The 13,969-nt window shown below is 45.6% G+C and overlaps 1 protein-coding gene across 4 annotated transcripts in view; it reads left to right on the top strand.

The window, feature by feature from the left end:
* The window catches only part of BCAR3 (BCAR3 adaptor protein, NSP family member), a 136,966-nt gene that overhangs the window by 14,293 nt on the left and 108,704 nt on the right, over positions 1-13,969 (top strand). Inside the window, exon 1 of one of the 4 annotated variants that reach the window (XM_086717585.1) lies at positions 7,340-7,732. The exons of 1 other annotated variant lie outside the window; for it this stretch is intronic. The gene's annotated coding sequence lies outside the window, so the exon portion shown is untranslated. Of the gene's footprint in view, positions 1-7,339; positions 7,733-8,515; positions 8,535-13,969 lie in introns of those variants that run through there. 2 more of the 4 variants (XM_086717582.1, XM_086717584.1) reach the window with 2 other exon arrangements.

The raw sequence follows: 13,969 nt of genomic DNA, 5'->3' as shown, positions 1-13,969 counted from the left end.
ACATCTAAGCACATCAGGCTTTTCTTTCAGCCTGGCTCCTCCTGTTTAGGGGAGCTGGCAGGCTTCATGTTCCCTTCATTTCCTACAACTTTCCAGGTTCCTTCTGCTGCACTCGACACTGCTGCAGGGCTCCCCTCCACCCCGTGCTGGTGCAACCTGCAGCATCTAAACTAAGCCCCTTCCCATCACGATTCAAGATGGCAGCCAAGTGGCCATTGCACTAGGTTTTACATACATGTGTTTCCTCTTCCTTCATTCCATAGTGAAGCATTTCTTTTCCCAAACTCCTTCTCGGCAAATTCACCAGCGTCAACAGTCTGTCCCTAGTACTTTTCAGCTCTCCCTTCTCTGTGTTCCAAAGCACAGGGGCCTCAGCTGATCCAGTCTTTCTCTCTGTATCTATCTATGCTGTGCTATCTGATGACATACTCAGCTCCCTATCTCCCCAGGCTAGTGATGCTTTCCATAATGTAGGGCCTAATGAATTTGTTTTTTAGTGACTTCTAAAAAAATGTTTATTTCTTTAGTTTGAGACAGAGAGTGAGTGAGCAAGAGATGTGCAGAGAAAGGGAGAAAGAGAGAATCCCAAGCAGGCTCCACACTGTCAGCTGAGATCATGACCTGAGCCGAAACCAAGACTTGGAAGCTTAACCAACTGAACCACCCAGGCACCCTATTTAAGTGACTTTATTTATTTATTTATTTATTTATTTATTTATTATTTACTTTATTTTTTAAAATTTATTTATTTTGAGAGAGAGAGAGCACAAGTGGGGAAGGGGCAGAGAGAGAGGGAGACAGAGAGAGAATCCCAAGCAGGCTCCACACCACCAGCGCAGAGCCCCATTTGGGGCTTGAACTCATGGACCATGGGATCATAACCTGAACTGGAGTCAGAGGCTTAACCCACTGAGCCACCCAGGCACACCAATTGACATTTAAAAAAAATTTTTTTTAACGTTTTTATTTATTTTTGAGACAGAGAGAGACAGAGCATGAGCAAGGGAGGGGCAGAGAGAGAGGGAGACACAGAATCTGAAGCAGGCTGCAGGCTCTGAGCTGCCAGCACGGAGCCTGATGTGGGGCTTGAACTCACAGACTGTGAGATCATGACCTGAGCTGAAGTCGGACGCCCAACTGACTGAGCCACCCTGGCGCCCCAGATTGACATTTTTAATAATAAAAATAATACATGTTTGCTGGAAAAGGAAAACCTGTAAAGGAGAGCTGGGTAAATAAGGAAATTAAAATCATCTGGATTTCCCGAATTATCCAGAGATATTTTGGTGTATTCTCTTTCAATTGTTAAATAAGTGGAGAAGTTAATTCATGCAAACCTTGTCATTAAATTAAGAAAGTAACTACGGAACAAGTGTCCAGACTTTGGTGATGAGGCAGGACCTGAAATAGTAGTTCAAATGTAGACCACCAGGCCAAGGTGTATCTTGTGTAGAAAGTGAGCCTCTGTTGTCAAGAACTGCGTCTTTTTCACTCACTCACTCATTCAGTGAGTATGTGAGGGTCTATGCAGCCATGGCCCTCCTGCGATGACTTCTGTAGCCGATATGACTGAGTTAGTTGGCAGCCATCACACAGACCTTTTGGGAGGTGAGTTGACTTCCCTGCTTGGTAGACTGGGGATTTCCATGACACCAAGTCCATGGTTAGCTCTTCACAGAGCAGGAACCTGAATGGTGAGGCTTCTGAAAATCTTGCCGTGCTTGCTGCTCAAGTGCGTGTCAGAGATGCCAGCTCTTTGTGTCAGTGGTTTATTATATATAACTTCAGGGAATTCTGTCTCTCTGTCTGCAGTTGTTCAAGTTCAGATTTTCTGTTTGGTCTTTATCAGTTATAGCTTAAATATCTTGTGTTCCTTACTTTTTACCATTTAAGGCTGGGGAAAGCCAGAATTTTAGGAGTTATTTTTCCTTAAAATACGTTTCACCCAATGTCTGCCCCAGCAGCCTCTTAACTAGTGATGTCCTGGAGGGGGTGGGGATCAACAAATTACTATGTGGCAGGAAGGGATCCACTCTAGGTGGAGTGCTCCCTGACAAAGCCTCTTACACTGTCCAGAAGACATCAACTCTGTATCACTGGTTACATTGTCCTTTTATGAGTCTCTTTTAGCCCAGGGTTTTACTGTTTAAACATTAATGTGGGAGCTGCCTGTGCACCTGAAGAAATCTGAATCTGAAAATTGTTTATAGCACAGCTCACGTCCTTGGCATTATATTTATTTAGCTTATGAGGGAGCTTAGCATTCATGTAAAATGAAAGGGCAAAGGGCCTAGAGTCCTGGAGTTCATTCATTCATTCAGTAACTATGTACCAACTACCAATAATGTGCCAGGCCCCAAACTAGGGACAAAACAGAAGTAAAACCAGACATGGATCTTAGAGTCTATAGAACAACAGACGTTAAACAGAAATAACAAAAATAAATGTGTGACTATGAACTGTAATGAATTCCAAGAAGGAGAGGGGGCTATGGGGCACATATTGATGGAGAGCCTGTTCCGGGTTTCTGGGAAGGTTTCCCAGAGAATAAGACATCTGAACTGGGATTGGTCATTTGATTTCAGGGTGCCTCAGTCTTCTCATCAGTAAAATAGGGATACTATTAACCCTCTTTGACTCACAGACATTGTGGAAAGAATGATCATGTACACGAGAGCGGCTTTGAAAAATGCTCAGTGTACCTGAAAGTGATCCTGCTGCTCTCTAGCAGAGGCAGCTGCGTTCTGACTTCTACATCTGTCGTCAAGACAGCCATTACTCAGGCACTTGGACTGCAGACCTTTGATCATTTTCCTCCACCTGCCAGGCAGCTGGGGTCAGATGGACTTGGAGTTAGCCTTGGTGCTGCTACCTACATCTAGTGCAAATTTGGGTGGGTTACTTAGCTGCTAAAAATTCACTTTTCTCACTTGTGAAATGGGGTGATATCATACCAGCTCATGGCTTAAGGCTTGTAAAGACTTAAAGCACAGTATTTGGTTAGTAGTTACTCCTAACCCAATTGTAGCTTCTGTTATCATTGCTAATTATTAACTCTTGCTAATTATTTCTTGGCGATAACTTTGCTCATTTTGGTCCTTCCATCCCCACTGCCACCAGCCTCTTCAAGGACCTTGTCATGTGACAATTACCACAGCTTTCTAATCAGTATCCTGCCTCTCACTTCTCTGCTTCATTCTGCCTGGTTTCCAGAAGGAGCTTCCTAAAATAACAGTGCTTAGCATATATCATCTCTTTTCTTTAATATCACCACTGGAAAAAAGATTGCAGCTCATTCCACAGAGAGCTAATATAGAAGGAAGTTGTAGAACGTTGATCATAAAAGGACCTACAAATGGATAGAAAAATGGGGGTACAAATTCCAAAAAGGAAAAATAAATGGCTACTAAACATGAAAAGATGAGCAGCCTCACTGATACTAAGAGAAGTGCAAATTAAAATTGCACTAAAATTCACATTTTATCAGATTGACAAAAATTCAAAAGTTTAATGATAACTTCGGCCCAGCATGGGGGAAAATAGGCATTTCCTTAAATTGCTGGAGGGTATAAATTGGTATGGTGCCAACGGGAGGCAATTTGGCATTACTTCTGAGAATTACAAAGGCATATACTCTGTGGCTCAGCAATTGTACCTTGGGAAATTTATCTTACAGATATACTTGCACATACTAATAACATATATTCAAGATTATTCATTGCAGTATTGTTTGTATTAAGAAAGGGTTGGAAACAACCTAAATGTCCATGAATAGAGTACTGATTAAGTAAGTTACAGCACATCTCTTCAAAGGAGTACCAGGTACTAAAATGGGAAAATCTCCAAGATATACGGTTAGGTAAAACAAAACAAAACAAAACGGCAAAGTGTAGAACTATGGTTCTACATATTAACAGCAATTGTTACCTCTGATGGGAGGGGAACTGGGCAGATGGGAGACAGAGTTGAGAGGGGGACTTTTCACTGTCTGCCATTATATGTATTTTTCAGTCTTACCTAATCAAAAATTACGGCCAGCCCTTGAACAATGCAGGGTTTAAGGGCACCAACCTCAGTACAGTTGAAAATTTGCATCTAAATTTTTTTAAGTTTATTTAGAACGAGAGAGAGAGAGAGAGCATGAGCCGGGGATGGACAGAGAGAGGAGAGAGAATCCCAAGCAGGCTCTGCCCTGATAGAACATGGGGCCCACACAAAATGTGAGGTCGTGACCTGAGCCGAAATCAAAAGTTGGTTTCTCGACCAACTGAGCCACCCAGGTGCCCTTGGATATAATTTTGGACTCTCCCAAAACTTGACTAATAACCTGTGGCTGCCCAGAAGCCTTACCTTACATAAACAGTCAGTTAACATATATTTTGTATGTTACATGTATTATATGTTGTTATTGTTATTAAGGAAATGTTATTAAGAAAATCATGAGGAAGAGAAAATACGCTTACAGTAAAATGTACTATATATATCAAAAAGAATCCTTCTATAAGTGGACCTGCACAATTCAAACATATGTTGCTCAAGGATCAACTGTATATTAAAAATACTATTATCCAGCCATTAATGTATCGAGCACTTACTGTGAGCTAGGCACTGGGGATACAAGTGTGAAAGGAGTCGTGTGGCAGAAAGACCACTGAACTTGAAGTGAAACCGCCTGATTCAAATTCTGCCTCTGCCTCTTACTAGTAGCTATGGATCTTGGCACATAGTAGGCATGCAACGAATCTTTGTTGAATCAATTTATGGTTGAGGTTACTTAACCTTTCTGAGTCTGTTTCCTCCCACGTAAATGGGGATAAAGACGCTTCCCATCTCACAGGGGTTTGGGAAGACATAGACTGTGTCATGAATCAGAGCATAGCTAACGATGACCACTATATGCCAGTCACTTTCGCACTTTTATTCCCTTGACTCCTCATGTGCATTTGCTCACTCCCTCATGAGGAAAAGGAAGAACTGAGAGGAACAGTGACTTGCCAAGACCTCTCTAGGTGTGAATTGTCTAGTCTTTCTTTATGGCTACCTGCCTATGATACTCCACAAAGTATAAGCTTTACATATAGTAGGTGCTCAGGGAATTTTGAAAATCAAGAAAATCCAATGCAAGTTTGATCACTGTTTTTAGTGACACTTCAGAGCAGCAGAAAGTCAGTCACTGTATTTCTAATCATTCAGTTCAGAAATAAACCAGCTGTTCTGTTTGACATTCACTGGGCTGAACATTTTGGGAAAATTCAACAAAAATAAAAAGTATGTGCCTGTCATGAGGTAGGGAAGATAAAGACCAACCCACAAAAACACCTATGAGGAAAATGTAGAAACTCATTCTTTTTTCTTTTTAATTTTTTAACCCTTATTCAGTTTTGAGAGATAGCATGAGTGGGGGAGGGGCAAAGAGAGGGAGAGACACAGAATCTGAAGTAGACTCTAAGCTCTGAGTTGTCAGTGCAGAGCCCAACGTGAGGCTCGAACTTACAAACCATGAGATCATGACCTGAGCCAAAGTTGGCTGCTTAACCCACTGAGCCACTCAGGTGCCCCTAGAAACTGATTCTTAGGGATGCTGCACTTAGAATCTTACAGACTTGCCAATATAGTTCTTTCTTAGGGGGATGAAAATGACATAAAATATACACAACATGGCACAATTTTTAAAGCATTTTGATTGGAGTAGAACATACAAGAAGAACAGTGCACAAGCCAATTAGTTTTTATAGACTGAAGGACAGTTTATTTTTATAAAATAGACACATTGATATAGCCAGCACCTGGATCAAGAAATGGATTATTACTAACATCTGGAGCCCCCTCTGGGCTCCCTTTCCATCACGTCCCAACCCTCAAGATAACCATTATCTTTACCTCTAACATCATAGGTATGTTTAGACTGTTTTTGGAATTCACATAAGTGGACGTATATAACATGTACCCATTTGTGTTCATCTTCTTTCACTCAGCATTATATTTGTGAGAATCATGCATCTTGTTGAGTATAGAGGTAGTCGTTATTACTGTATAGTATTTCACAGAGTTTATCTTCTCTTCCACTGATGGACAGTTGGGTTGTTTCTTTGGGGCTGTTATAAAGAGAGATGCTATAAACATCTTTGAACATGTCTTTTGGTGAGTATGTGTATACCTCTCTGTTCAGTAGACAAGATCCCTAAGGATAGAATTGCTGGGTCACAGGCTACATGTTAATTTAGTTTTAGTAGATAATACCACCTAGGTCTGTAAAGTGTTATACAAAGTTCTCCAATTTTAGCCATTCTGGGCAGTGTAAAGTGAGACATTGCAACTTCAGTTTTCATTTTGGGGGTGATTAATAATGGAGAACCTTTCCATATGTTTATTGTTTTGTTTTGAGAAATGCCTGTTTATCACCCCCCCCCCTTTTAAGAAATGCTATTCAAAAATTCTGCCTATTTTCAGTTGGATATCCTGCCCTCTTTTTCTGATTTGTAAGTGTTCTTTGTAGATTCTGTATACAAGTCCTTTATTGGATACATGGGTTGCAATGATCTTTTCTCCCTTTGTGGTTTGACTATTCACTAATGGTGTCTTGAGGAACAGGAGTTCTTAATTTTAATGTTGTCCAATGATGAGTTTTTTCCTTTATAGTTAGTACTATATGTGTTTAGGAAGTCTGCCTACCTCGAAGTCATGAAGATGTTTTTTTGATTTTTTACCTTGAATTTAACATTTTATCTTTCGCATTCAGATTTAAAATCCAGCTGGAATTGCTTTTTTTCTTTGGCATGGTGTGAGGTAGGGGTCAAGATTCTTCCTTTCTCTGCATGTGAATGTTCAACTGATCCAGCATCATTTACTGAAAAGACATATGGTCTTTTCTCAGCGCATCACAACAGTATCTCTGACATGAATTGTGACCATTTAACGTAGATCTGCTTCCTGACTCTCTATTTTATTGGTCGGTTTGTCTATTCTTGTTGCCAGTTACTATTTCTATAGCTTTATAATAGGTCTTGATATCTGATAGTGTTAAGACCTCCAATTTTTTTCGCCCCACTGAGCCACCTAGTACTGAAGTGCTAATTCCACTCCCCACTTTGCTTTCAATTTGTCCAGGTGGGTGTGATTGATTTGCCTGTTCAGCGGTTTAGTTATTTGTGGTTACCTGAATCTTTGTCTCATCAAAGCCCTTTAAACTGAAAGCCAGCCAGGTGTCCGCAGACAGCAAAGCCGATCTGCTGGGTAATTAAATAACGCGGGGAAGGGGGAGGAGTGGAATCGGAAGCGTTGTCTTTCGGGAGGGGTACAGCCTGGAAGTGGCCAATCTTCACTTCAAGACTGGCTTCTTGGGAAGCTACGAGAACCGAACTCTAAAACCCGGGCAGAGGAGGGCTTGGCGGGGTCACCGCATGTAAATGTCGCGGGGGGTTCCGCGAGGCCGCGCGAATCCGCTCGCCGGGGTGGGGCCGCGACGCCGCAAATCACCAGTTGAGGGCCGGAGCGCGCGCCGCGGGCTCAGAGCCGCGCCTGCAGCCGCTGGGGCCGGGGCCGGGGCCGGGCCGGAGCGGGAGCCGCCGAGCCGTCCGGCGCACAGGCTAGCCGCGCGCGGGCTTCTCTGCGGGCGCGCCCCGCCGACCATGAGCGGCCGGTGCTCGGGGAGCAGCCGCGGCGTGGGGCCCGCCGAGCGGCGCGTCTGAGCCCCAGCCGGGGAGAGCCGGGGCACCGAGCGCCGCGCGGGGAGGTGAGTCTGTGCCGCGCGCCCCGCGGGGGTGCTGTTTCTCCCGGGGCTCCGCCGCCGCCGCGTCCCCCTGGGAGGACGGTCTGGGAAGTTTGTTGGAGAAACTTAGGGGCAAAGTTGAGGCAGCGCTCCCCCTGCCCCCGGCAGAGCTGGCCTTTGGGGGGTGGGAGTGGCCGAAGTGGGGACCCGGCTTGCGCCCTCGGCGCCCTCGGAACTGGCTGGGATTCCCGAGAATCCCGAGAAGTGGCGCTCAGCGACGTGCGGCGAGCATCTATCTCTGCTTTTTGCTCTTGAGCAGTATCTGCGCGGGCGCTGGCCTCCCCCGACCCCCCGCCTCTGCCCGTCCCGGCTGCTCAGCTGGCCACCCTTCCCCGTCTCGTCCCGTCCCACTCTTCGGGGCTCGGGGGCGGGGGTGGGGGGGGGGAACGCGAGGACCAAGGGGCTCCGCTGGAAGCCCTGGGCTTGCAGGAGGCAAGTTTCTCCACTCATTTCTAGGAAAGTTTGCAAAGAAAGCGAAGGAGCCCGCAGTGTAACTGTTGACAACACCCCCCTCCTTCTCGCCCTTTGTTGAGAAAGAATGAATAGTTGGTTGTGCTGCTCCTTCTGCGTCGGGGAGGGGAGCGGAGGGAAGGGGAGGTGAAGGGAGGGACGGTGGACGCGACGGGAAGAGGTTAGAGCTCAGCCCTTTTCCCTAGGGGCAGCGGCCGCCACCACTTTAAAAGTTTGATCAGGTGTAGACACTTGTCTGGGAGCGGTCGAGTGGGCTCGAAGCAGCTGGCAAGGCGAAGAGTTCGTGGGCAACACGGTGGGTCGTGGCTGGGGCGGGAAACCCTGATTTGGGTATTAACTCTCTTGAAGAAAGGTGCGAAGGGGAAAGACCGGTTGCCGAATCTCTGTGTCTGCTTTCCCCTAAAGCCATTATCTAAGATAGAAAGTGGAGCCAAGCATTCTGAGATTCTTTTAAACCTTGACATTTATCTCCCAAGGCTACACACAGATCTGTCCGAGGAAAATACATTGGCGGAGGGAAGGTCAGTTTGGGAGCGGATAATCTCCCTGCCTGTTGCCAAGGACTGAGGCCAGGCGGAGGAAGGGGAGGCCTCGGTGCTGGGAGAGGGGGTTCAGCAGAGCGTGGAGCGGATCTGCCAAGTTAATAGTGGAGAAACCACAGGCGAGCCCTTGTATGGGGGTGTGCAAGGGAATGTATGCAGCGTAATGTAAAGCGTTTGCCATGCCAGGGCCTCCTCACCTCCTTGACTCCAGCTTTCTCTAAGCCTCTGCTGAGAAGACTGGCATTTCCAGGATGACTAAGATCTCAATCTCCTATTCATATAGAAAGGACTGCTTGTCAAATGAATGCTAATCTTAAGAACTTGATCATGTAAATTCTAGGCTGTGTTGCTTGAAATACAATCCATGGAAGAATTATTCATACTTCAATCATTTGGCCAGACTTCATGAATTTACTTTGAAAACAGGGATCCTCTTAATTTCTTTCTTTTTTTGGGGGGGGGACCCTCTTAATTTCTAAACCAAAGAAAAACTTCATTCTAAGTGCACGAGCCAATTTTTTAATGTGCAGCGGTTCTAACTTCTCTTCCTGTTGCATTCTGCAGAGATATAAAACTACGTATCCAAACGAAAACTTCTCTGTTGTGGTCATAATTGGACAGCAGGAGCAGTTACATTTCCAGGGTTTAAAATATGATAGAAAGTTTTTAACGCCCACAGCAGGTGACCATCGATACGTTTAACTTGGAAATAGCTCATTTCAGAAATAAACTAGAAAACTCCAAACAAGAGGGCTGCCTGTTTCTGCATTGACTTGCACATGATCATCAGTTTCTTCAAGACATCGTTGTAAAGCAAGTGACTTGGGCTGCTCTGTTCACAAGCATTTCAAAGCACAGCCACTGGCTGTGTAGCACCAGGAAGGTAGCACATATGTTGGGAGTTTGTCAAGCTCACTCTTGTCCCTACTGAGATTTCAGCTCTGAACATTCACTGAGGTCTCATTTTTTCATATCAAGATACAGAATCTTTGACCTTTGTATACATTTCGAGGTCTGACATTAGACTGAGTCGGACACAGTGTCTATTTACCTGCATAGTAGAGAGAGGTGATGTCAGATGGCCAAAGTCTCACCTGGGCTTTTCTTTCAAACCCATGAGCATGTAGGCTCATTTGGTCCGCCTGTGTGTGTCTGCATCTATGTCCTACCTGGTTTGGTGTGTTTATATTTATTGCTTGGAGTTAAAATATTTCCTTCATCCTTCCTGGCTGTGACCAGAAGCAGTGACTTCTTTAGTGAACTCTCTTTGTAAAAGGAATATAGTGATAAGCAAGACAGACCTGCTCCCTGACCTGCTCCAAAGAGACCTACCATTTATTGAATGCTTGCTATATGTCCAGGAGTTTCCATACGTGATCGCATTTATTTTTCAGGACAACCCCATGAAAGAGGTATTTTTAACCCATTTGTACAAATGAGAAACTGTCAAAGAGGTTGGCTGATTTGTCCCAGGCCATACAGCTAGTAAGTAAATGGCAGAGTAGGGATTTGATCCTCTGAATGTCTTACTTCAAAGCCTAGGTTCTGAACTATACCATGTTTGATTTTTTTTTTAATTTTTTTTTTTTAACGCCTTTATTTATTTTTGAGACAGAGAGAGACAGAGCATGAACAGGGGAGGGGCAGAGAGAGAGGGAGACACAGAACCGGAAGCAGGCTCCAGGCTCTGAGCCATCAGCCCAGAGCCGGACTCGGGGCTCGAACTCATGGACCATGAGATCGTGACCTGAGCTGAAGTCGGACGCTTAACTGACTGAGCCACCCAGGCGCCCCTACCATGTTTGATTTTTAAAAAATCAAATAGTACATAAGAAGTACAGAATGAATAGGAGCATTGATTCAAACATCTCTAAGAAGGGAAAATCTGGGAGCCAGAAAATGGAGATTTGGGTTTAGTCTTTACTATCCTTTTCCAACCACATATTCCCACCTCAGGGCGTTTGCATCTGCCCAGTCCCCTGCCTAGAACTCCCTGCCCATCTTCTCTTGACTGGTGTCATCTCTTTTGTCAAAGAACCTCTTCAGAGAAGCCCCCCCAGACCACCCTAATCTAAAATAGCCCTCCATCCCAACCAGTATGTTTTATCATTTCATCCTGTTTTGTGTTCCCTGGGGCACTGACAGCTAGGATGTAACCTAGTTTGTCTTCTGGTCTGTGTTGACTGGACCCTTACTGCCCCCCCCCCCCCCATCACAACGTAGCCTCCATGAGAGCAGGAGCTCATCTGGTTTATTATGTCCTCATCCCTGGTACATTGTAAGCGTCCAGACAATATATATTGAATGAATGAACATTTACTTCCCTTATCTGGAAAAGGGAAGGGACTTGATTCTCTGAGATCCCACCTACATATAACACACTCGGATTCTGCCTAGTGAGGTCAAATGTAGTAAGTGGCTTTGTTCTCAAAATGAAAAGTACTTACCTTGAACCTAGATTCCAACTACACACCATGTACTTCTATCCCTTGGATTTGCCCTAGGTTCCTGGGGTCTGGAAAAATTAAAAGCAGATAAAGCTCAAGTAGGAAGTACAAGGACCAAAAAGGTTGTAAATGAGTTCCTTCTACCTATAGTTACCCCTTCGGTCCTTGCCACACTTTTAGTTATATTTTTTGGAAGTGCTGTCTGTGGTCTGGGCCCACCTCCACCACCCTTAGGCTGATTCAAGCTTGACATAGGGCCTGGTGTTGAGCCAGTTTTTCCAAGTGACTACACATAGGGCAGGCCTGTATTTTAATGGGGAAGAGTCCCAATTTAGAGGCAGTGGGTTGTAGAGAGGAGCCTGGCTTACATATTTCCAATTTGCTGCTGAGAATTCTCTGGAGTTTTCAACTTAGCTCATCTTCTCCTTCCAGTTATTAGACTCTTCTTGACATCATTCAGGTCAACATCCCATCCTCAGGGAAGCCTTTCCTGGCCACTAGATGAGTCTAGACCCTGGTTCCCACTCTCTGTGCTCCCATAGCACTGGGAATCACCAGGACATGTGGTTGGTACTTCCTGTCTGCTTCCATCATAGAGTAGTAACCTCATGAGGACAGTTGTTTGACACTGTCCCCAATACCAAGCACAGTGCCTGCCACAGAGACCCTCCATACTGTGTGCGTCGAATGCATGAATGAATTGATGCTTCTGTTGACTGACCCCTCCTCATTGTTATTCTGTTCTGTTCCTTAGGTAACAAATCTGAGTGTTAAGTTTGCTCTGTACCAAAGAGACTCGCTTATCCAGTGGCTCTCAACCCTGGCTCCTCATTGGACAGTACCAGTGGCTTTCAAAAAAATGATGCCAGGGTCCTACCTACTGAGGTTCTGATTTCATTGGTCTGGGTCACAGCTCGGGTGTCAGGATTTTAAAAGCTGCTCAGAGGACTCTTATGTGCAGCCAGCTTGAGGACCACCACTTCAGGTTTTCAGAGCTCAGCCCTTGCTTTGGGCCTTTTGGGCTTGAAGCAGCCATGCTGAGAGAGAGCAGGGATATAATTCATGGATATTGTATGGTTCCTGACAGTTTAAGAGGTACTTTCACATCTGTTATCACAGCTGATAATTACAAGCTAAGGGATCTGCTCTCAGGTTTAAATATTCCCTTTATGTTGATGATTCTTAAAAATCTACATCCTGTCCTGGCTCCTAGCTATGCATACCAATATCTCACCTCCTCGACTGAACCACGTCATGGCTTCCTCACACGCAGCAGCTCAGTGGTGAGCTTGTTAGCCTCCCTCCTGCGGGAGTCCTCTTCTGCACAACTCAGCCTGTTACAGCACCACACCATCCCGCCAAGGCTGTGGCCCTCGTCCTCCCTGCCAGGGGCCCGGAGCTCCTCATTCTTCCCTCAGTCCCTCTTTTCCCTGGCCACTGCCCCAGGTCAGGGTACTTCATCTTTCCCTGCTGGCTTGTTGCCATCAGCCTGACCGGACTGCCTCCCTTCTTTCCTTTCCAGAATTACCACAGCTACCTTCCTGGGAACGGACTGGCTTCTGTCCCTCCCTTCCAGATCTTCCCTAGCACCGACAGCCCAGTCCAGACCCCTCGACACAACTTTCAAGACTTCACCATCTGTTCCCACGCTGGGTGCTCCTAGGAAATGCTTCCTGACTTCTCCACGTGAGCCACATAGCCCAACTTGCGGTTTGTGAGCCTGTGGGGGCACTTCCTTGCCTTTATGCATTTGCTGTTACAGCATCCTTTTGCAAGGCTTTTCCTTACAATTTTCTACCTTTCAAAATCCCTCCAGAATACTTCCTCTCCACATCTCCAGCGTTGCCCTCCTCGAGTCCTTTTGTTCAAATTGTTCTTCCCTCCAGCATTTGAAGGGTCCCTATTGATGAGTTCTAGGATTCTTAGAGTTCATAGGGATTGGGGCTTATAAACATCATTGTTTCTCTGAGCCTCTCATATGGAGAAGGCACTTAAATGTTGAGAATAGGAAGGGCAAGTGTTAACCCTCGATTCAGAGAATAAACTGAGGTATGGGGAACTGGCTGGAGGGCATTCTAGAGCATTTGGCCCAATTTTGAAATCTAGATCTTGGGTAAGCAGAGAGGAAACAGGCTGCCAGAAACACTGGAGCCAGGGCAACTTTAGCCCATCATAATGACCTGCAAATTGTTGATCATCACTGTGGCCCTTTGCACAGAAAGAGGTTCTGTGGGGTGCTCTGGGCCTCCCTAGAAGGTTCTTTGAAATGATGTAGGCCTCTATGAAGAAGGTGCTGTTGGCTTGGGCAGGCAAGCATTTACAACTGTGGGGGGCAGTGTTGTGTATAGGGTGAGGGAATCCTACTGGGCTTACGTCACTGGTGGTCAGGCAGGGAGGGTCAGGGAGTCTGGATTTCTTTTTAAATAATGATGACTAACATTGAGTAAGTGCTGACAGTGTGCCAGGTACTGGCCAGACCCAGGAGAAGCCCATGCGGGGACTCACAGCCCTATTGTTCTGCACCCGCCGTGAGCCAGGCCTTCTGTGTGGTCACGGTTAGACATGGAGCAGACAAGCCCCAGAATTACCAGGTTTGGGAAAGAACTGAGGACAAGGTTAGGATTATATACCTTGAGTGAAGGATTTCCTCCTATCCAGCCCCCACAACTTGTACGTTTCTCTGTTGGACTGTTCATGTCCTCGATGGTTTATTTCCCTTGCGCTGTCTTTAACCCAGTTCT

The sequence above is a fragment of the Puma concolor genome, chromosome C1 (assembly GCF_028749965.1).
Source record: "Puma concolor isolate L17-30 chromosome C1, mPumCon1.1.hap2, whole genome shotgun sequence".
Taxonomy (NCBI): domain Eukaryota; kingdom Metazoa; phylum Chordata; class Mammalia; order Carnivora; family Felidae; genus Puma; species Puma concolor.
This window is presented reverse-complemented; position numbering and strand designations above follow the sequence as displayed.